At 46.2% G+C, this 24,460-nt stretch overlaps 2 long non-coding RNA genes across 2 annotated transcripts in view; one reads left to right on the top strand and one right to left on the bottom strand.

Annotated features, from left to right (window-relative positions):
• The window catches only part of LOC121110142, a 35,522-nt gene extending 34,896 nt beyond the window's left edge, over nt 1-626 (bottom strand). The window contains exon 1 of the long non-coding RNA XR_005856049.1: nt 426-626. This is a non-coding gene — a long non-coding RNA (uncharacterized LOC121110142). The remainder of the gene's footprint in view (nt 1-425) is intronic.
• Nucleotides 592-18,831, top strand: LOC121110144. The gene is made up of 3 exons (XR_005856055.1): nt 592-775; nt 17,744-17,784; nt 17,972-18,831. It is a non-coding gene; the product is annotated as an uncharacterized LOC121110144 (long non-coding RNA).
• The last annotated feature ends 5,629 nt before the right edge of the window (nt 18,832-24,460 follow it).

Below are 24,460 nucleotides of genomic sequence, written 5' to 3'. Positions count from 1 at the left end.
CAGGCAGGCTTCAAGCTGGTTTGCACTGTTCTGCAGTCTGCAGAGGACCTTTAAAGTATACAGGGGCATGAAGGACCCCTGGAATCAGAATCTCATGAGCTTTTCTGACCTCACACACTTCTTTCACCTTACACATGTTGAACTCCACAACATGTGAGCAGCCAACTGTTTGGGGAAGCAAGTCCAGAATCACTAGGAAGCACTGAAGTTTGCAGGGTGAGAATAAAATCTCCTTTAAAAATTAAATTTTGGAGCAGTCATGGTACTAAACCTGCAAGAAGTCCAAGAGGTTTTGCACATCTAATTCTGCCAGTAAGAAGGGCTTCTAATTTTAACCTACCCTGCAGAAATATCAGTGACGCATATTGGTTGTGTGCAGAGAGGTGTGTTTGCTCTCTCCACTGAAGAAAGCAGAAAGCAGTTACCTGCCTACTGAGATTCTGCTCTGTGTCCTTAAAGCTGAGTAACTCCATGAATCACACTGAGAAGATCTGTCCTCACCAAGCTGCTGGTGGTAGTGGTGGACACTCCATCTCCCCTGAAATGTGATTTGAACACCACAACCAGTTCAGTGGGGCATGAAGTGGAGGACCAAGTGCTTTGCTGCTTCATAGGTGTGAAACAACCACAGGGTAGAGAACACCTGAGGTCAGAACACCTGTCACTGTGAGCTCAAGCCAGAACTGTGAGGTCATCCAGAGAATGCAATTCGGGCAACCCTCCTGGACATGGACGCCCAGCCTCCAACATGGTCCTGATCACACCAGCTTTTTGGGTGAGTCTAGAAACTGAACTTGACTATGGCCCGGCTAACTGCAAAATGCCATGCGGGGGAGGGCTGAGCCTGGATATCGTGTTAATGTGGTATTAAACTTTTCGGTACCACAAGGCCTTGACTTTGCACCAAGCAAGAAGGGCAGCTGGCTTCAGGTCACCAATGTCAATGGTGACCTAGAGTCAGTGAATGGCATCTCTTTGGGAAAACTGAGCATCTTACTATACTGACACCAGTATGTCACCACCCAATCCTCCTCAATGCAAACACTGCTATGGGATTTAGGCCAGATTACTCAGGGCTTTACTTAGCCTGGTCTTGAAAACCTCAATAGAGATTGCACACCTGGTTCTACTGTTTACCTTGTCCTCATAGAGAAAAGTCAGCCTGACATGGGAAGACATACACTCCAAAAATTGGATTTTGAGGTACATTGTCCTGTACCATCTATCCAGGCAAAAAAAGTTGATCTGTGAGTCCCACTGAGCAAACCCCTTGGTCCTTACCCCTATCAGTCCAGAAAATGAAGCCACAGGTAGGCCCAGTCTGTTGAACATGGGGGCTACACAACCACTGGATTTGAGCCCATAATGCCTACATCCAAGACCAAGGAAGTCTGGTCCTGTACATGGGGAGGGCATGAACCTATACACGGGAAAAAGCTCAAACCATTCACAAGGCTAAAAGAAGCCAGTGTTGTATTTGCTGTCTCTGCCCATTGCCAAGATGTCCCCTGCCTTTCCAAGATCTCTAATTCCCCCGCTTGACAGCTTCCTTTTATTGGCAGAAGATCTAACTTTTTGAGACAGTCAGAGTCACAATGCCATAGGCCAAACAGGAGCTCCCATCCCCAGGACATGTTCATTTGGTGTCTTGGCCTTGTGATCCAAGCTCTGAATGAAAGATAATCCAGGCTTTCTAAAAGCCTCATGATCCAGGTACTAAAGAAAAGACGATGCAGGAGCAGAAATTCCAGCTCCAAAAGGTGCCTCCACACTGACAACAAAAGGATCTTGGTGGTAATGAATCTCCACAGCTTTCCACAGTGACATGAAGAGACCGCCTCAGCTACTGAGGTTGGGAAAAGCTTGCCCCAGCTAAAGAAGAAAGCAGTGCCTGGTTGCAATGTCAGAGTCTTGTGAGGCTGAATACTTCTGCTTTCACACACAGACATCACGTGGTTGTTTGCATTGTTCACTTCCACGTCATTATGGTTCATGCAGATCCAAGACAGCCAGGAGCCTCCCTCAGGGAATGTGATGGTCACTGATCAGGACAGTAACATCTTTCCAGTTAACTTCAGCTCCAAGATCCAAATGCAGTGATTCACTTCAAGTGAGAGATCAGAAAGATCTCCAGATGCTGGAAGCCAGATTTGGTTTAAGAGGGAGACACATGGCCCAGGGGAACCTAAGGACTTCTGAAAATCCAGCAAAGCATTTAAACCTTGAATCCTAACTGCAGGCCTTGCTTTGGAGTCCTCAGGCTGAGTTGTCCCAACACCTGACCACCTCTGATGAGAGCTGTCATGAAGAAGTCTCCCTGCCTTTCTCCTAGCCAGCTATGCAATTGCTGCCCAAGTTTTCAGGCAGTATTTTTGGGCTCTGCATCACCATCTCTCCCAGCACACACCCTCTCACCTGCATCTTCATAGCCTCACATCCTTCACTTCCTTAACTCCACATTCCCATCTGCTATCTGGACCACACCTGTAATAGTGCCATGGTTCTGGCATGATTCTGTGGCCACTTCTCACTCCTTATGGGTGGCCCATCAACACCATCCAGCTTCACACCAGTATCCTCCTGCAGCTTTGTGCTCTGCCCCAGCAGGTCTTCACCACGCCCATGGCCTCCTACCTTCTCCCTTCTACTTTCCTCAGATCCATACCTCAACTCTTAGCTTCTGCTTTCTATCTCATTATCCATGTTCTCCATGCTTTCCTGCCTTTGACTTTTCCCTACATATATCCCAGAAATTTTACCAGTCTCCTTTTTCTTTTTCCATGCCTTCTCCCTCTTCCATAACTGAGCTCATGGGTGTTTTAGAGCCAACCCACTCCACTGTAGGGAACCAATTGGTTTACTCCTCTTCTCTTATGGGATCAGATGTGACAGCAATGAACACAACAGAAAAGCTGTCACTAGAGGCAATATACAGAGACTGAACTTCAGATCTAATGACTGAGAATCATTTCATGTGTTAATCATTCTTCTTTGTTGTTCTTTATCCAAGTTGAAGCTAAATCTTAATCTCCTTAATCCCACTATTTCCATGTGAAAGGTCTCCAGGCAATGCGGGAGATAAACTCATTTATTTCCCTTAGAAGTTATGTCAAGGAGCAGGATGGGAAGATCCACATAGGCAGGATTTTTTAGCAACAGTCCCCCAGGGTGCAAAAGCCGTGTTCTTTTTTCAAACCTGATTAATTCTGCATCAGTTGGGCACATTACAGGCACCATTTTCCTGAAGTCTACAGTGTATTCCCTGGGCCACAGCTGCTGCTTCTGCCACTACTTGCTATTTCTGGAGTGATTGCATCTGACAAATAGCAATGGGAGAGATTTCAGGAATGACTCAGAGGCAAAGACAATTTCAACTCCAATTTTACATCCAAGGAAAGCTTTTTGCTGGCTACAGAAATGTGAATGAGTGAGGCTTCCTTCTGTCCTAACAGCCTCTTGGGATATTGTTGAATGTCACATTTCAGGACATGGGCATTCCAGAGCCCTTCAGCTTTTTTCTGCTCCAGACATAAGGGACAATGACTGCCAAATCTTCATCACATTTCTTGGGTTTCTCCCCATTTGGTGACAATGAGCTGAGTTTGGATGTATCTCTTGTACCTGGAGGAGCTGTCTGTGCTAGGTGTCACCATACTGTCCCACTTCTATGAGTCACCAGAATTTACACACTGGCATTAATCTTCAAGTCCGAGTGTCTTGTGACAGTGAACATGATGCTGGGATTTTGTCAATTTGCTCATCTAGGGGCCATTTATACTTATCATTTATGCAGCCTTTCCACCATTGGTCCCTTCTGGTGCTTCCACACTGATTTTCATCCATTCTTGCTGGTCTCAACGTTTCTACCAAATACCAAATGCCTTCTGCTGATAGCATAACACCACCTTCAAAAGAGGGGAAGACAATGCCACACAGGAATCCACACAGATAGATGACAACTAAACCAACCTACTCTGAACCTTGTCCCTTGTCCACTTCAGGCCCACAAAGAGCAAATCTGTGACCAACAGACTGTCGTGTCTTCCACCAACCAATTAAAACATGCACAAATAGAGGAAAATGGCATTGCTCAGAAACAGTGCTATTCAGACAGGCAAAGATTTGCTGACTGCTTGATGGTAGCTTAGAAAAGTAACATATATATTCAGCAGCAAAGTACATCTGAAACATTTCTAACAGTTCCAGCCTCCTGTGGGAAATACTGCAGGATCAGCAAATTCAGGTTATTGGTCTTCAGATCCCTCAGCTAGAAACAGCTGTAAGGTTTTAATCATCATAGTCCATCAGCCAAGTAACACACACTGAGCCAGAGTTGTACGGTCGCACTGAGCTGTCCCAAGAGAAACATTTCTCTTAGCTGATAGTGCATCGGTGTAGATTTATGTTGGAGAGGGCTAAGACAGCAACAATCCTCCCTTCCTCCTTCCAGGACCATTTAGCAGACCACACACACTTTCTCTCCCATCCCACAGAGGTCTGTAAGATGCCATCTCCTCCCTTCAGTCCTGCAGCAACATTCAGTCCTGCCATGGTACATCCTCTTATACTCAAAACCAACCCATGTTCCCGTCAGAAGCAAATTACTATGTGTCATCATCAGAGATGTTGGCCAACCTACCAAGGTCAGCATGCATGGCAGTGGCGTGAGCATCCTGTGGATGAAGTGATGAATGAATGACAGCAAGCAGTCAGCCTGGTGAAAATAAACTCCCAAACACCATCAGGGTAATCAGAACTGAGATTGCTCCCCTTCACCTCCAGTCCTTCCCCCAGCACTAGCCAAGTTCAGGAAGTTCAGCCAACTTTGGGATGTAAAGCAGCACATGGCAGATGTCAGTAGAGTTGCTTGCAAGCTGCAGTGTTGCTGGGTTGCAGATACAATCCCAGAGCTGGCATAATCCACAAACAATTAAATATGGATTGGGAGCACTCTGTTTCCAAAGCACCAGAGTTAAAAATACTGGTGACAGAACATCAAGCAGGGTCACATTAGGGGAACAGTCATGACTCCTCTGCTACCTGCAGGATCTATTGCCCTGCTAACGGAGACCTAGAGAACCCTTGCCCTTTGCTGGGGGTAAAGTTGCGCTGTTATCCCAAGCCCGCTAATTCTATATCTCTATTCTTGCTTCTGTAAAGCAAGGAGCATCATCTATATCATGAAATCATAGAATTATTAAGGTTGCAAAAGATCTCTAATATCATCAAGTCCAACCATCAACCCATCACATTCATGCCCACTAAACTATTTATCTCAGTGCCACGTCTACATGTTTCTTGACCACTGCCAAGAACAGCAACTCCACCACTTCCCTGGGCAGCCTGTTCCAATGCTTGACCACTCTCTGAGAACATTTTCCTGATACCCAAACCTGAACCCCCTCCTAGCGCAACTCAAGGCCATTACTTCTCATCCGTAGTATTGCATACTATGGGAACACAGAGATGCGTGCAGTGTGCCTGCAATCCTGGAACACCACGTGGATAGGAGCTGCTGTTGCTCCCAGGTTTAATTTTCAGAATCTGACTTTATTCCATGCTGTAACAGTACTCCAAATGTTTTGGGATTTTTTTCCACAGAGGAGGTATTTGTGGCAGGTGATACAGAGGAGGATGAAAGAGAGATTTCTTTTTTTTCTGCTTGAGGCTCAATTTTGATGTCCTAACTTTGTACTAAAACACCATTATTTCGCAAGCTGCAGTCTCTCAAACATAGATTAAAAAAAAAAAAAATTTGAGAAATGCTAAAATTCATCTTTATCATCAGAAAGTGGATGTAATTCCCCCGAGCCCCATGAAAGTCCTACCTTGCAGTGCAGATGTATTGACCCCCCAGGAGACAATCTTCCTATCTGTCCATGCACTGCTGTCTGATCAGGATGTTCTGTGGATGCAGGCAGTGACACACACATAGCTGTAGCACAGCTGTTGGAAATTCAGCTGAGAAACCATTATGGTGAACATGACCAATGCCATTGTGCATTGTCACTCTGATGCGCTGCCAATTGCCAACCCTTGACCACTACCTCTGTCTCTAATTCTTATGCACTCCAAATATTCCTTATATTCCCGTTACAGCTCCCAAACCTGGAAATTACACATATGTGCATCTCTTCCGCTTCTAGAACTTGCCCATTCTATGATTTTTTCTCCTTTCAGGAATAACCTTGAGCATCTTTGCAGACAGATGTGCAGCAGATCACTCTCACCTCTTTTTCAACAGTCTGACTCAGGCTGAGCCTTCTCTTTGTAGCCTTCTGAATGTAATATCAGGACTAATAGCAGAAATTATAATTAATATGTTGGAGGATCAAAATTAGTTACCTGTCAATTTGAATACCTACTATTCCTGCCATTGTTATGAATGCCAATACTATCAATAGTAATTGTTGTGATTCCTCTGGCAATTAGAAGAGTAATTTTGTCACTGCTGTTATTTTATGTTGTTGTCATTGACCTGCAACCCTGAAGCACCTCTGAAGTGATCCTAGAGGTCTTTTCCAAACCTTAATGACTCTATGGTTCTCTATGAGGTGGGGACATAAGACAGTGTTGTCAGCACACAGGCATGAGCAAAGAGGAGCCGGCCTGCCAGCCCACGAGTCAGGTGATACAGAGGCGTTCCCCATCTCCACCACAACCTCCCTATGTGACCTCAAAGGAAGCATTTGGAAAGCCATTGGGAAAAGTAGGCAGTTGCAGGTTTGTGACTTAATTGTGGGTGTCTCCATGGGTGTAGGTGACTGATTTCATGTTACAGCCATCAGGGACCAAAACAGCACTGCCCAATGGAGGCTAAGAAGCAATTTAACTGGCTGAATTTTCATCTAAGCACACTACACATTATTTGAGACGCTCAAAGTATCTCCAGCTCTTCATTCTACCATAACCACCGGTTATGTGGGGATGATATGTCTCCTCTGCATCTGCATGTTTAGACATGCTGGCCTCCATGATAAGAAGAGTCTAGATCTCTGCCCTTGACTGATAGGTATCAACTCTATGAATAATAACAAAGGAGGTTTGCTTGGTGGTAAAGCCATGATGCTCAGCTTCTGATTCAAGTTACAGTGCTAGGCACTGGTATGAATCAAGTTTGGGTTTATCTTGGATGTAAGATCTCAAAACGGATGAACTAAACACTATATATATTGCATGGCTCACATGCTGCTATCTTTCCTCATTCAGTTCCAAACTTAAAATAACTTGCTGTGGCTGGACCTCTCTCCCCAGAATTTAGAAACTCACAGCAAAAAAAGATATTTTGCATCAGTTCAGTGATCCAGCATTACCAAGAAGCAGTCTTGCTGTCACCAGGGAGGAGAAACTCAAACTTTAGTGTAGGCTCAAAAGAAAAGGAACAAAGATGGGAGTTTCTTAGGCCAGTTTCACCAAAAAAAAAAAAATCTTGTTAAATGGTCCAGTGTTGCTTCCTGCCTCTGAAGGCTCTGTAAGAAGATCACAAGCCCTGCTTGCATTAATGTTATCCTAATCCCATCATTAATAGCCTTGGTCAAGTCAAGGACCAGTATGGCAGTATCAGATTCAGAAGTATTTTCTCTGCTTTGAAATCATAGAATCCGCCAGATCTTTACCTGAATATTGGGTATAGGAGTCAGGATGTTGCTGTGGATTTTAGTAACATTAGGATGAAAGAACTCCAATGTAAACAGCCCCATCAATGCACCTTATAACTCTCTTGGGCTTGTTTAGCTTGGAGAAGAGAAGGCTCTGGAGACACCTCATTGCAGCCTTCAACTACCTGAATGGAGCTTACAAGCAGGAAAGGGACTGACATTTTACACAATCTGATAGTGATAGAACAAGGGGGAATGTCTTTAAATGAAAAGAAGGGAAAATTAGGATAGATATCAGGAAGAAAGTCTTTCCTCAGCATGGTGAAGCACTGGGACAAGCTGCCCAGAGAGGTTGTGGATGCCCCATCCCTGGAGACACTGAAGGCCAGTTTGGATGGGATCCTATGCAGCCTGATCCGGTGAGCAGCAACCCTGCTCACAGCAGTGGGGTTGAAACTAAATGCCCTTCAAGGTCCCCTGCAACCCAAGCCATTCAGTGATTCTATGATTCAGATAAGGGGCACATAGGGATGATACTTTGCAGTTCCTTGCTACATGGCTCAACACTTCAACTCATCCTGGAAGCCAGTGGCCATCTGGGAATGAGAAGACAGTCCAGCTCTATCTCCTGACCATATCCTCAACAGTAGTTCACCACTTACTAGCCACAAAACCAGCACTGGTCCTGCATATCATCCTCTCCTCTCCATGAATGACCCATAAGAAATTCCTTGCACTTCCTCCAGATATGCAGCAGATTGAATTAGAGACCTCCTGAGGCCCCTTCCAAACTGAACTATCCCAGAACTGAAAAATCCTACAATAAAGTGCAGATGTCCCTGTGTGAACATTGTGCCCACTGGTGCAGCCTCACATCAGGAAGGGAACTCCAAGGAGCACGGTTTTGTGGCTTCCAGGTTAATGGTGTCTGTGCCACGTGTCCTTCATTCATGTTTCACCTATGCTGAGAGGCCTGAGCCTGCCAGAAAAGCCCAGCTTGGCCTGAGCAGGGCTGGCTATGGGAAGACTGCCAAGGCCAGGGCACAACACAACACTATCTCCTTTCAACCATGCCAGAGTGTTATCTCTATTTCTAGTAGGCCACCGACCTTCCCAATTCTGAACAGGGCTTTCACCAACATGCTCAGTATTTCATCCAGATCCTCCCTTTGCAGTAGGATGACGTTCCTATGGCCTGTGTATTTGCTCACACACCAGACAGACACATCTTCTATAGAATCACAGAATCATTAAGGTTGGAAAAGACCACTAAGATCATCTAGTCCAAACATCAACCCATCCCCACCATGTCCACCAAACCATGTCCCACAGTGCCATATCTATCCTCTTCCTGAAAACCTTCAGGGACAGTGACTCCACCTCCTTCACCACCATCTTTCCTGCAGTGCCACAGGGCTTGAATTTTGAGTCCTGTGTGGAGGCAGGAGCTGGGCTCAGTGATCCTTGTAAGTCCCTTCTAACTTAGGTTATTCTATGATTCTCTGAGAGCCGCAAGAGCTGTGTAAGACAGGCAAAACACAAAGTTCCTCCCTGTCAATACTGGTGAATACTTGCTAGATGGAGTCTGTGATTTCCTTCTCCTGGCCAAGGGCCATAGGGAGGGCTCTATATTGCCCTGTTTAGTCATTTACACCAGGAAGAAGTCAAGGCAGCATGAATACCATGTTCCAAAGATCTCAGTGTCATGGAAGGTGAAACACTGCCAGAAGCCCCAGCCTGCCCATCCCACCTCTGCAGCCCCAATTGGACCCAGGCACTCCCACCAGGGGAAAGCCTTCCTAGGGGGCTGGGTGATGTGGAAGAGTCCACATCCACCACAGATCTCCCAGATAACACCATTACTGTGCCTACGTGACTCACACCCAGTTCCTCACTCTCCTCACCCTAGGAGAAATTAACTCCTTCCCACCCTCACCATCACACCCAGGGAGTCCAGCTGTTACCTGGTGACCTGCTAACAAACATAACCACAAACAAACATGCATCACAATGCTGGAGGGCAGTCTGAGGCACAAAGGGTGCCAGTGGGCAGCTTGGTCTCTTCTCTGGGTCAGGAGTACCTCTGCATTCCCTATCCCCAGCACCATGATGTGGAGGCACACATATTTCAGTTGGGTGAGCCACTGGTCTTGTGCTTATAGGAGTTTTGCAGAAGAAGTGATAGCACCTGGTATAACACAGTGCAGTGCTAACACTACCACAGTGTTAATCCATCAGTATTTTGTACACATGCAAGAATCAAAGTGGGGCTTGGTCTGCAATGTAGTTCTCCTGACACAGTTCAAGGAGTTCAGTGTGTCCCATTCACTAAATAGCGTGCTCCCAGTCCCAGAGCCCCAAGCACTGAAAACACAGAACGAGGGCATCAGTAAGACATAAACAGGAAGAGTAAGAGAAATCTGTGTGTCACCAATGGGAGGGCCTTGTTACCAAAGAAACTGGGTGGATCCTCAAACCGCAGAGAGCACGGTTGGGAAGGAGGTGAAGAGGTGACCTCCTCCTTCCCTCCGCCCCAAGGCAAGAGCAAGTGTGCCTGAACAGGTCCTTGGTTCTCTCAGTTTAATCTGCCCTTGAAACATCCCGGTTCACAACATAAGCTATTCCCAGCTCTGCTAAGTCTTTGCCTTTGTTTTCCTATCTGTAAAAGGGGAAACAACCAGAACATGAGGATCCATTGCTGGGTTATTGGAGAGGAAGTGGGGAGAGGAACCTTTAGATAATTATTTGCAAACATTTGGTGAAAAGCAAGAAATAAGCAGGGAATATTGTGTACTTAGGGGTGTTCACACCTGCTGATGTCGGTTTGGTATGGCTACAAAACAATATCAGCCTTATGCAAGATGGTCCAGGCGTGTACACATGAGCATGTTCAGTTCTTCTTGTGCTCCTCCAAGCATAAGATGAGTGTTTGCTTTGCAGAGCAGTTCCCAGTGCAGGAACTGCGACCGACCAGATTACCTAGGGACATCATGTACCTCCTAAATGCAGGCTGAAACACAGTTTGTGGGCTTTTTATTACTGGGCATGGAAAATGTTGCATATCACAGTGCTAGACTTCCTTAAAAATGTCAACACTTGGTCAACTGGGCCAGTATCCTGCTTCATCAAGGATAATGATACAAAGTTTATTAATTTTGTCATATACTGCATACATATGATGGTTATGTGAGAACTGGATCGCAAATACATTCAAATGTGTGTTTGAAAAAGGGCTACACTTTTATGGCACTAATTGTAATACCCTCAAGCTTTGAACTATACTGCTTTGGAAGCCACCATGGGCTTCCAAAGCAGATGAATTTCAGGTCCAGACCAACATCAATCCAACAGTTTGCCTGAATCAGTAAGTTTCCATCCTGTGCAAAATCGTGCCATCAACCTGAGCTTGAATATTCATATTGCATCCAGGCTCTGTAGACAGCAGACGTCTCAGAGAGCCTCACAACTGACTGTCAGCAACTGTAAAAAGACACTACAAGATCTGTCCAGGAGATCCTAGGTTATAAGTGTGATTCTCCACTGTACCATATTAAACACAGTAGCTTACTCCAGTGCAAGCAACCTTACTTCCCACAGGTACCCAAAGATATGAGAGACAGGGAAATAGACTCTGCCTCTCCAGTAGGACATTTCAGCCACAGCCAGTCTCTCAATGGCTAAGTTAGATGTAACTAAAAACAACAAGAAAGCCTGTTTGGAGACAAGAGGTGTTAGAGGCTACAGGCTGTGGTTCAGCATCCTCTTGGTGCTGTGGCTTTCAGAGACACAAGATTATTTCAGCTATCTGAAATCTCTATCCAGTGTGGTCCATTTCTACTGGAAAATGTGGGACATGAGAAACAAAATAAGGCAGAAAAACAGGGTTTTTTAGGGACATGGTTTAGTGAGCATGGTGGTGAAGGGTTGGTGGTTGGGTTGGATGATCTCAGTGATCTTTTCCAACCTTAATGATTCAATGTTTTTCAAGCTCACAAATTCTCCTACATTGTAACAAGAATTTAAACCTATATCCTGTAAATCTCCAGTGATTCTAATTTGATCATTGCCAGAGTAGGGGGAAAAGGTAGGATGACAGGTAGGGAGTTTTTAATCAAATTTGGAGAATGATTCTGGTACCTGTAGAACCAGAGCTAAAGGTGGTTTGATATCCCATATGCTACTGTGTTTACTCTGAAGTCACTGCTCCAGTCACTACTTAGAAGACTAAACCTGTGTCATTAAATCATCTCACAGCTCTCCGGGGGACTGTTAAGACTCAGATGGCCTCTAGGTATTACTGCACAATTTAGCTGTGTTTAAATCCCCTTAGCTGAGAAATATGATGAAAATGTATCTAGGAGACCAGTGACCAGCAATACAGCTTCTATTCTTGACAGATGCTCAAGCCCAACTTTCCATTGATAGCAATTACAGAAAATTTGGACCTCATGATTTATCCAAGGCTCTTAAGAGCTTAATATTCACTGTTCTTCCGGCACGGAAATGCAAAGTTTAAATATAAAACCTGCCTTGAAAAGTTCTGTGCTATCCAATCAGCCAGTAAATTTCTTACAGATGATAGCGCACTGATCCTGGCATAATCCAATGTTTCATAAATGTCTTAAAAGATTAAGGCAGCATTTTCTGCCCAAGTGACAGAGGAGATTCGCATCTCTGCAGAGTAAACACTGGCAACAGTATTGCATAAGAGCCAGCAATTTTGCTAAAATTCTCCTCTGTGCTTCCTTACAAGGGCAATTACATAATCAGAAACCTTCATCTATCAAAAGCAATCCTACTCATTAAACAAGATGCTCTACTAAATGCACAAGCACACACCGAATGGGGAGAAAGGGAAGGTAGCTGAGCTGCATCGCCTGACTGACTTTGAAAGAGAATTTAACTTGTTAATGACTCAGCCTTGCTTTTTTTTTCCCTTTTGTTCAATATCCAGCTGCAGTGCTGGGAGCGTGAGTCTGGTAGTAACAACATCCCTTGCGCCTGTAACTCGCAAGGCTCTGTGCTGACAGAGTTCATAGAATAATAGAATCACAGAATCGTTAATGTTGGAAAAGATCACTAAGATCATCCAGCCCCACCGTGACCACTAACCATAGCCCTCAGTGCCACATCTCCATGTTTTTTAAATGCCTCCAGGGACAGTGACTTCATCACCTCCCCGGACAGCCTGTTCCAGTGCTTTGCCACTCCTTCTGAGAAGAATTTTTTCCTCATATCCAAGCAGAACCTCACCTGGCATAACTTGAAGCCATTTTCTCTCATCCTATCACTAGTTATGTGAGAGAAGTGTCCAACCCCCACCTCACATGCCCCATCCTTTGTAAAAGAGAAGAACTGTACATGCAGAGGAGAAAGGGCAGAGAAAGACTCAACAACTGAAAGAAGACCTGTAGTACAGAACTATCAATGTAACCTCACTTTGCTGAATCTGTGAGAAACTAAAGAATAGCTACGCACTGTCCTGATTGGCCACACTCCATTAGGGACACAGAATCAGAATCGTTTGAGTTGGAAGGGACCCTCAAAAGCCATCTAGTTCAACTCCCCTGCAATGAACAGAGACACCTACAGCTCGATCAGGGTGCTCAGAGCCCCGTCCAGCCTGACCTTGAATGTCTCCAGGGACGAGGCTTCTACCACCTCTCTGGGCAGCCTGTGCCAGTGCCTCACCACCCTTATTGTAAAAACTTTCTTCATATCCAATGTAAATCTCCCCTCTTGTACTTTGAAACCACTTCCCCTTGTTCCATCACAACAGACCCTACTAAAGAGTCTGTCTGCTTCTTGTAGCCCCCCTTTACATACTGAAATTCTGCTATAAGGACTCCTTCTGCTGCTCCTTCTTCCAGAGCATCCCTTCTTTTCTAGCTTCGTACAAGTCTCAGCAGCAGCCAATAGGAACCACAGATTAAAGTCAGTGCAGACAGTAGTGGGTATCTGCATGTGAAATTGTCATCTACGCTCTGTGTCATCCATGGAGAGACATGAACTAGGATAAGATCTCCCAAGCATCACTCTTACCTCAGGGACGCTAAGGATTCCCATCTGGGTTTGGGATGGGCTTTACAACTCAGTTCTTACTGACTTGTCATGGTGCATCTGGACAGGGAAATTAAGGGACAGAAGGGCCGGATTCACTGCAGGCAGTCTCCTCTAAGGCATCTGAATGAGGGAAGTAATTCAGTGAAGTATCTTCCCTCAGCAGGAGAAACCTTCCTGGTTTCTGGTAAAAAAAAATGTTTTCCTGCTGAAATCTGGCAAACTAACTGCACAGAGAGGGCATTTTTTGGCAGAGTTCCTCTAAGAGAGAAGATAACATGATAAGTGGATGAAGGCAAGTGGGAAGCAAAGAGAAGGAGACTGCAACAGCGAAGTCACTTGGGGAGGAGATCAGAGTCTGTGAGACAGCTCAGGACAGAGTTATGGGCTGGAAAGGTAAATGAGCACAAGGAAGAAGATCTGAAGCAAGGAAGAAAAGGGACAGGGAGAGAGGGGCAGGGGGTAAGCATCTCCAGGGAGTGCTTGCCGGGGGCAGAACTGGGAGAGTCCTGAGGTACATCACAGCTGTGACCTGCCAAAGTTTCTGGGCCTCCTATAGGGGCCATCTCCCCTGCAGAGCAAAAACATGAAACCAGATGCTTTCACTCAGACCTTTTTTTCTGAAAAGGTCTCACAATGCATTCAGGCTGATCCAGTAGTGATCTGAAAGTCCCACGTTTTCTTTCACCACCATTTCTTTGGCTTCCTTTCAGACCCCTTAGGTTTCAAAGCTGAAAGGATGAAACATCCCCATCACCATCACTCACTCAAGTTCAGTATTCTCCTCTAGTAAATAAATTCCTGCCTCTGAAGCTTCAGCTGATTCCCCTGAGTAGCAAAAATGTTTGTTACAATAAGGGTAGTGAAACACTGGCACAGGTTGCCTAGAGAGCTGGCAGATGCCCCATCTCCCTGAAGACGTGCAGGATCAGGCTGGATGGGGCTCTGATCAACCTGATCTAGCTGTAGGTGTCCATCCATTCATTGCAGGGGAGTTGCACTAGATGGCCTTTAAAGGTCTCCTTTGACTCAAATGATTCTATGGTTCTATGATAATTATTTTTTTAGAGCCTGGGAGTTTTTAAAGAATGGTTTTGGAGATCTTTAGAGACTTCTCTGCAGTAATACGTAGTGCAATCACTGCATTATATTTCCGTTAGTCAAGGCACTTAATAGAGGACTCTATCTAGTAAATGATATTTGCAAAAGGGGTAAGAATTTTGGTATCTCAGATCTTTAGTCCTTCACTTGACCTGGCTGCAATAGGTAATGGCTTCAAAGGCATGGATGAGCAAAGGGGGAACCTTCAGGGGGAACAATCACATTACGAGAAAGCAGGACAGTATTTGCTTTGTATCTCCAGCAAACTGAAATCAGCATCCTTACCTACTGACTGTGATATGCATTGTCTATTTCTGTATCTGATCACAAAAAGTTCTGAAAAGATGGCTCAGTCATCAGATGTTTTTTTGCCACTTGTAGTTTGTATTTTCCACAACAAGTGGAAACACACTGTGAGGAAGAGTGTAAACACAAGGCAACTGCCTGACTAATTTTTTGACATACATTCACACAGGTGGTCGTGCAGTGAATAGACTCACTGAAAGCATGTTCCAAAGCCATTCATGAGGTTGGTTGCAGGAAACAAAGTTTTTTATTGGAAAGCATTAATGCTGGAACTAAAAACCTGTTGTTCTCTGCCCATGGGAATGCTGCAGCTTATCTGCCCAACAATGAGAAAGCAACCCAGCCATGCCAGCAAGCCAGAAAACAGCAGCAGGATTAATTAGTAGAGCTCAAGAAAGAAAAGAGAAAGCTAAGGAACAAGCAATTCATATCATACCCAGAGGACAGACCTGTTCTAGGAAGCCACTTCTAAATGTTCTAGGATGAGAGGAAACAAGGAAGCAAGGCTTTTAAGATCATTTAGTCTTTGCAAATGATGCCTTGCAATTGAGTTTCCACAGGCCATAGGAAGGTAGCACGTGGGTTATGCTGGTAAGTAGGGGCTCCCTTCCATCCTTCTGAGTCTCAGCAGGGTAAACATGATGCTAGGATGGTAGAAATGTCAGAGCCTGTGCCAATCAGGAATAAAAATACATGGAAAACTGCTGATGTTGCTATCAAAAAGATTGAAGAGCTGAACTAAGTTAGAGCAGGTCATTTCCAGAGTGCTTGAAAACTGCCTTCAAATTATCCGGTCAAATGAGCGTTCAATAAGCAGAGACTTCTTTTGGGCCTTCGGGGGAATTCAGACAAGAGGTTTATTCAGCTGTTGGGTGATGACTAAAACTTTCTGAATCACATGGGGGATAAATTATTGCTGCAAACCAAAGACTCAGCAGGCCTGATGGACAGGCTTGGAGGAAACCAGGGTATGAGCTGGGGCAGGGTCCTTCCGAGCTCTCTGGGGAAGCTGATTGCAAAAAGAGGGTTTTTTGCTTGGGTTCCTTTTCGGCCAGTTTTCCTATGTGGCTAGGAAATCCCCTCATGCAGTCACTGTGCATATCTGTTCCTCTCCCCCTGCCCAATAATTTTCACCCCAGGGCTCACAGAAGTACAAAGAATGCTTCAGGTTCAGATTGGTTATTAGGAGAAAATTCCTCTCAGAAAGAGAAGCATTGGAACAGGCTGCCCAGGGAAGTGGTGGAATCTCTGTTCCTGGAGGCATTCAAGAAAAGGTTAGATAGGGCCCTCGGAGACATAGTTTAGTGGGCATGGTGGTGATGGGTCAACGGTTGGACTAGATGATCTTAGTAGTCTTTTCCAACCTTAATGATTCTATGATTCTGATTCTATAAAATAGAGGAGAATCATCACTTCCCTCAGCCTGCTGGCTTTGCAAGGGATGTGCTGGCACACATATGCTTCTTGCAAGAGAACACCAACTCCCATTAAGTTCAGTAATGGATGAATCAAAGCCATCTCAGAAAAGCCAGATAGTCCTGCTTTCCCTCCCTCTAACATGTCTTTGGAAATCTCATCTGAGAATGAGCCCATGGATACATCTTGTTACTTGACAAATATCCGGCTTTGAGCAACAAGAACAAGAGTTTGCACCTTTGACGGAAAAGCTTTATGTATTTGTTGTTGTGAACTAGCATTCCTTACTCCATTTTGATTTCTGTGTCCACATCACACTGCCTGGCAAATTGTCTCCCACAGCATCATGTCTGCTGAGCAAAACAGATTAGGAGCAAGCATAGGAGAAATGAACAATAGATGGCTCCTGCCAGCTTGGAGATGAAAGGGTGAATTTATATCATTAAGAAAATATGACTGTTGTTCTTGTTGTTCCAAAGCAGGAGCTCAGATCAGCTTTTAATTACTTCCTCAACCCTACAGGCTCCATTAGCCTGTTATTCCCTGGCTGACAGAGCTCGTCATAGTCCAGAAGTGAGAGCTGTGAGACAGGACGCCTGGGTTGCCTCCTGAAGTCTGCCCCTGACCTGCTGTGGGAAACACATCTCAGCCCAGCTCCTGATGGGTTATATTTGCACATTTTGAGACCGAGTCCACCCAAGCAGTGGTTTTGTGCAGCATGCGTCACTGCAGCTGTGGTTTCCACTGCACTTATCATTATGGCACTATAATGCTTCCTTGTCTTACAGAAGTGTCAGGAAGATTAGTTGATGTTTGCTCAGCACTGGACAGATGTGAGGAGAGGGGAAAGGTCCCCTGCCAGCTCTTCCTTCTCACTGAACAAATGTAATTCTCTCTCATGATGTTTTCAAGCTCTGCCAGGATCCCTCTGCTTGCCTTTACCTCCTCATTGTGACCCTTGCAGACCAAGGTCCCAGAGCACAGCTTCTCCTCTCAGCACATCTGGGACTTTCTCACAGGAGACATGGAGGCTCTTAAAAGGCCCTTCTTCTTTTTTCGGATTTGCTCTGGACAAACTGGGAAGCATTCTTGTCCTCAATGGAGCTGTGTCAGGAGAGAGTCAGGTGGGTGTTAGGAAAAGGTTCTTCACCATAGGGCGGTGGGTGTGGAACAGGCTCCCCATGTCAGTGGGTACGGCCCTGAGCTGTCAGAGTTCAAGGTGTGTTTGGACAACGCTCTCAGATGTTTCATTTGATTTTTAGGTGGTCCTGTGTGGAGCCAGGAGTTGGACTCAATGATCCTTGTGATTGTGAAGTCACCATCCCTGGAGGTGTTCAAGAAATGTGTAGATGTGGCACTGAGGGACATGGTTTAGTGAGCATGGTTGTGATGGGGTGACAGTTGGACTGGATGATCTTATTGGTTTTTCCAACCATAATGATTCTATGATTCTAAAATTCTATGATTTTCCCATACCAACACTGTCACAGTGCAGTTCTAATTAGACCCATGGGTATGATCCACCACAAATGCAGAAAAGAAGCAGCTAAGCATCTTCGAGAGTGTGCTGAATTGTCATTCAAGGAACAAAGGAAGAAATCTCTCCCTCATTGCTGCCTGGAGTTAAGTGTTGCAATGAATTCATTCCCAGGAAAGAGCCAGGTTAGTTCTGAATTAACTCTGCTTTCCCACACAGCCTAATACCTGCAAAAATCTCTGTTGCTCCCAGCTGAATTTGCTGATACTGGGACTGTGGCAGGACTCTGGGGCTCTGCTTTGTCAGCCCAGCACAGCTGCAGGGCAAGGGCACTCCAACAGCAGAGGGTAAGAGAGGGAAATAAATAAATCAGCATCACTTCAGGAGAGCAGAACACACCTGGCTGCAGTGGAGAAAAGGGGTGGAATAAATGCATTTACTTCCAGCTGTAAGCTGAATTCTGTGAACAGCAGTTGAGTCGATGCCAACCTCAGAACAGACAGATGTTGCAGGAAAAAAAAGCAACTCACCAGTAGAAATCCCCTCAGCAAAGCATTCCCATAGTCCCCACTGGGGAGGATTTCATGAGGGCTTGGCCCACAGAGTTTTTTTTTAAACCTTAACCTTTAAAATAACCAAAAAGAGGACAGCTAGGAGAAAGAAATCTCAGCAGCTCATGGGACATGTATCTGGCCACATTTTCAAACAGTCATGAAACCCTTCCTGTGAAATCCCTGCAGGGTTGCCCCAGCCATCAGCAGCCTCTCTCCATTCCAGAGACTCATTTGTGCCAAGCTGCCAGCTTTGATAGAGGCTGAGAGTACAAGACCTTGAGGCAGATTTATGCAGTGGGTCAAGACACATGAACCTCTTAGAATCATAGAATCACTGAGGATGGAAAAGGCCTCTAAGATCCACCTTGTTCAACTGTCTGCCTTACCACCAATGATACCCAGTAAAACATGTTTCTTAGTACCATGTCTGTACTTTCATTGAGCACCTCCAGGGATGGCGACTCAACCATCTCCCTGGGCAGCCCATTCCAGCACCTGACCACTCTTTCAGAGAAGTTTTTCCTAAAATCAAACTTGAAGCTTCCCTGGCACAACTTGAGGCCATTCCCTCTCATCCTGCTGCTGTTAGCCAGGAGAAGAGGCTGACCCCCACCTCAACACGATCTCCTTTCAGGGAGTTGTAAAGGGCAGTACTGTCTCCCCTGAGCCTCCTCTTTGACAGAATAAACAAGCCCAGTTCCCTCAGATGCTCCTCATAAGACTTGTGCTCCAGTCCCCTCACCAGCTCTTGTGGTTGGAGATAAGACTGTTGGTATTGCAATGGCCAAAATCACAGAATGGGTGAGGTTGGGAAGGATCTCTGGGTCCATCTGGTCCAACCTTTCTTAAGTACGAACACCTACAGCACGGTGCCCAGAACCACATCCTGGTGACCTCTAAAGATCTCTAAGAAGGAGATCCCATAAGCTCTTTGGGCAACATATGCCACTGCTCCCTCACAGTAACTGAGTGCTTCCTGTTGCTCAGACTGAACCCAAATCCATTCACCAGGCTCAGCAGCACAGCCATGTGGAGCATCAAGGCTTCTGCTTTGAGAAGGAACAGCATTTTTGCAATACATCATGGTGCCTGGCCAGGTTTTGCTAGTCAGCATGGGAGCAGTTGCCATGGTAGGAGGAAAATCTCTGAGCTGATTAGGATTAAGCGTTGGTTTCCCAAAGACCAAACATTCCTCACCAAGCACTTCTCTGGTGTTTTTGCTGTGCTATGCTCTGCTCAGTATGTGCATGTCGGAGTGCAAAGGGACACGCAAGTTGCCTCCTTTCGCAGAAAGAAAGAATCTCTTTCGCTCAGCAGTCTTTCACCGACTCAAACTCAGAATTTGACAGATGTAAGGACAGCTCCCTCATCTTAGTTTCTAATTCTCCCCACATTTACTTGCCTGAGAAGCAGAGATCTGAATGGAACATGTTGCTCAGAGAGACTGTGGAGTGTCCTTCTTTGAGATCTTCAAAAACCACCTGGATACGGCCCTGGACAATCTGCTTGAGCAGATGGACCTAGAGGTCCCTTCCAACCTCAATCATCCTGTGATCCTGTGATTTTGCAAGCAACATTGCTGTCCATGTAATGAAGCCACAACGGTTCTCAAATGACTCTGGCAAGGAGGGACTATGACCAGCTGCTGTTTCTCAGAGTCATGGGGCTTAAGATACATGGGGTGTACAATACTAAGCAATCTGCCCTCTTGCAAAACTCAGCACTGACCATCTCTGCCAAGCACACAAATTCCTTTTGCTGCCTTGATGCAGTGATCTCCAGCCATTGGGAACCTACTGTCCACCAGCTATCCCAAGAGGGCTCAAAACCTCCACTGGTTAAAAACAGGAGGGCATCCAGCTAAGTTTGAGTGCTTCCAGCTTCAGCTCCAGATGGCTAGACACGGTTGGGTTTTCTCAGTGTGGCTGTAGCATTGTTTACTCCCTGGCATCTCTTTGCATTGGCCTCATCCAGGTCAGCTCCTTCGCTTCTGTACTTTACCACTGCTCTGGACCACATGGAACGCAACTGTGCCTGGTCATTCCCAGTGGCTGAAAAGAGCATTGCTCTGTCCCCTGTTCTATCACTTGGATTTCTCTCAAGGCCATGTTATGAGATTGTTCCAATTCGCACTGCACTGGTGCAATGACCTCTGAGACTAAGACCTTATCCTCAGTAATCTTGAGCATCTCCATGACCATGTTCTCTCCACTCTGGTTATCTTATCAGTGCTGCTTTTTGATTTAAGTCAAACCTCCTCCCTAGTGTTCAGTGCTGTCACAGAAGCCACCTTGCCTTTCCACGGCCAATTTTGTTGACATCCAAGATATAGCAGCTCCTGCCAGGTGGGACACAGCAGGATCCCAGAGCAGTGGGAAAGCTGCAGGGGTGATCCACACAGTGCCTGGGCTGCAGCTATATCTCAAGAGAAGGAAAGCTAGCGTGTGAGATCTGACAGGCTCATAACAAACCCAGCTGGCTGGCACACACACCTAGCCCAAAACACCCCAGGCCACCACCCTCCCACCCTCCTGATACCATCACATCCCTCTACATTTAATTAAAAAGGGATTAAAGCAGGCTGCACGGACGTGGGCGATGGCTGAGGTCAGGGGGTGCCTTAAGAACAGACGCCAAGCCCTGCAGCTGGTGCTGGGACACTGGGCTATATGCTGGCAATGCTGACTTCTCCAGGATTTGGGCAGGTCTTATCTGAGACCCAGGCAATGCATCTAAGGCTGCTTTTCTCTTGTAGAGCTGCTCTGGGAGGAGATCTGTGGGGCTAGGGCAGGATTAGTGGTACAGGAGCCCGCAGGGGACACTCATGCCATAGGTAAGGTAGTGGGCAAATAGGGTCATGGCACATCTCCAAAGCTTCTGCATCACAGTCACTGTGTGTCACCACCACAGCCCCATTGGAGAAGTTCAGCTCAGGCAAGCAGCTCTGTCACAACCCTGCAGGGCTGTTCCAGCCCCTCCTCAGTTCCCAAAATGGGATTATTTCAGCAAGGAGAGCTCTGAGGCTTTTTCCATCCAGTTAGGTTCTTCTCAGTTCCAGCCTCATAGAAATCTCCCAGAATGTGTCTGTGGATGGGGCACAGTGCCAAGGAGTTCCCATCTCATCTCCATGGTTAGCCTCAAGTCACCTCCGCAGTGGCATTAACCAGGGTTTAAAGTCCTAATATCAGTGACTTTCACCTTTAAAGGAGTATCATATTCCTTACTTTGAGAGGGTCATTTTTTATCTGTGCAGAGGTCTCCAAGAGCAAAGTCAGTAGTGTAAATGGGAAGATCCCACCACAGAGAATGACAGAGATCAACAGGAAGGAACAGGGAGAAATGGAGGTACTGTGAAGGTTGGAATTACCTATCACAGAAATGATTACGTGGGGTCTGATGTCAACCTTTGAGTGATGGGACATGGTGTGTGTTGGCAGGAGATGAGATGTCTCAGGCTGATGGATGGACTGGACCATAGCAATGTCCCCACTGTGAGCCCTCAAGCCTCTCAGGTTGCCTGATTCCACAGAGAACTCATCTGGAGGGCACAAGCTGATCCCTCATCAGCGGCTGAGGGGTTCATCCAGGCCTACAACCAGGGGCCAGTCCCTGCAGGTAGGACAGGCCAATCCATGGCAAGCAAGAGCTCCCCATTTTACCAGAGCCAGTCATGCATTTTGCTTCAGTCTCAAACACTGATCTTTCACAGTGGCTTGGCCTGATGAGCTCAGCAAAGCTCCTGCTGGCCTTTTAAGGTCTTTCTATTAATTCATTGACCTTACCATCCGTTCTGCTCAGGCTCTGACCTCTCTTTTAGGTCATAATAAATGCTCTCAGTCTCATCAGCTTCAGTAATTGCTGCCATCCCTATAGTCCTGTCACCCAGCCTCGGAAAGTTTTCTCCCTCCACACCTTGCACTTGCCAGAAATCAGCTGATTCATCACTCTCTGCCTCAGGCAACCCACGCAGCCACTGATGATTGAATTACTTAATGATTAAGGAGGGCCTTAAATCTTTGCAGCACTTAACATGTACTGACTAATTAATCGGAGCACCTACCTGAGGTAGGTTAGGTTTAGTCCTGCAAACAAACATGCCCACGGCTGCCTCCTGGGTTGAAGATAGGTCTACCATCCCCGTTGCCCACATGCCCAAGGGACCCGTGTGGCACTGCCCCACTATATTGTAGGATCTGCTGGGATTTCACAGGTCACAGCACCCAGAAGACCATGTCCAGGGCCTGTGTCCATCATAGAATCATAGAGATTGGAAAAGACCTCTTGAGATCATCCAGTCCAGTCATCAACCCATCACATTCATGCCCACTAAACCATGTCCTTCAGTGCCACATCTGCCCTCTTCTTGAACAACGCCAGGGGCAGTGACTCCACCACCTCCCTGGGCAGCCTGTTCCAATGCCTCACCACTCTTTCTGAGAAGAAATTTTACCTAATATCCAACCTGAACCTCTCCTGGCACAATTTAATGCCATTTCCTCTTGTCTTACCATTAGTTACCTGGGAAAAGAGGCTGACCTCCACCACGCTACAGCTTCCTCTCAGGGAATTCTAAAGCCTAAGCTTGAGAGGGCTTTTCTCCTGCATTTGCTCTGACCTTGAGTGACTTTGTTCCATGACTCCCTCCTTTCTCCTGCTACCAATGCTCATCAGGATTCACCAAGATTATGGGCACTCCACAAGCAATGAGGTGCCCATGGGATCCTGCTGGCTTTGCTGATGCAGAATAAACCTGGTTTCCTACCCAACAAGCCTTGGGTCCTGATCCTGAGCAAACCTTTTTCCTCCAATGCGCTCACTTTTCACCTCAGAGAGGATAAAGGAAAATACAACCTTGTGTCCTGCAGGTTTCCAACTGTTAAACAAGGCAGGCATCACCATAGAATCATAGACTGGCTTAGGTTGGAAGAGACCTTAAAGATCATCTAGTTCCAGCCCTTTGTCTGCAGGCAGGGTTGACACTCACCAGATCAGGCTGCCCAGGACCCCATCCAACCTGGCCTTGAACACATCCAGGATTGGGGCATCCACAACTTCTCTGGGCAACCTGTTCTAGTGCCTCACCACACTCTGAGTAAAGAATTTCTTCCTAACGTCTAATCACTTAGACCTTGCACTTGGCCTTGTTGAACCTCATTTGGTTCACGTGGTCCCACTTTTCAAGCCTGTCCATGTTCCTCTGGATGGCATGGTGTCCCTTTTCTCCTCTTTCACCAACAAGTTCAGGATCTCCCAACACAAGGACAGATGCCCTAGATGTACATGACAACATTTTACTTCCTGCCCCCAGAAGATTTTAGCCCCTATCCAAGTCCCTCAAGCAGCTCATGCCTGTTCCCTGTCTCCCTGTCTGAGGCTTCAGTAATGACACTTGAGAGATGCTTGATGGAAAGGACCTGGCAGCAGAAAGGCACCCTGCAGATCTGCAGCGGTGCGAAGCAGCCATGTGGAAGAGAGCTTAATGTGAACAACCTTGCCCAGGAAAGATCAACAGAGTCAGCGTCCCTCTACTCCAGCCATGTGGTGCCTGCAACAGTAACCTATGGGCTTAAGCCAGAAGCATCAGTGTGCAGGTTGCAAAAGCTTCTCCACAGCTTGTGACAGTACCCTTCGTGTGTCCTACATCTCACACTGCTGAGCACAGGGCTCTTGCCTACCCTGTGGCTACAACATTTGCTTGCTTTTTTAACAGCAGTGCCGAAGGGAGAAGAGAGATTTCCACCCTCACCGTGAAATCTACCCCAGAAAATCCCAAGTCTTAAAGCAGAGGAACTTGTAAGCTAACGCTTTACCTCTGGGTTAAAAACCATCCCATATATTAGCAGGATTTTTTTTTTTTCCCTTTCCTGAATATGTGCTGATCTCATTCATCTTGGGAAAAGCACTGGGTGTTCTCATCCAGGCTCTACCTGGCAAGCTGCACACGCTGT

The sequence above is a fragment of the Gallus gallus genome, chromosome 2 (assembly GCF_016699485.2).
Source record: "Gallus gallus isolate bGalGal1 chromosome 2, bGalGal1.mat.broiler.GRCg7b, whole genome shotgun sequence".
NCBI lineage: Eukaryota > Metazoa > Chordata > Aves > Galliformes > Phasianidae > Gallus > Gallus gallus.
This window is presented reverse-complemented; position numbering and strand designations above follow the sequence as displayed.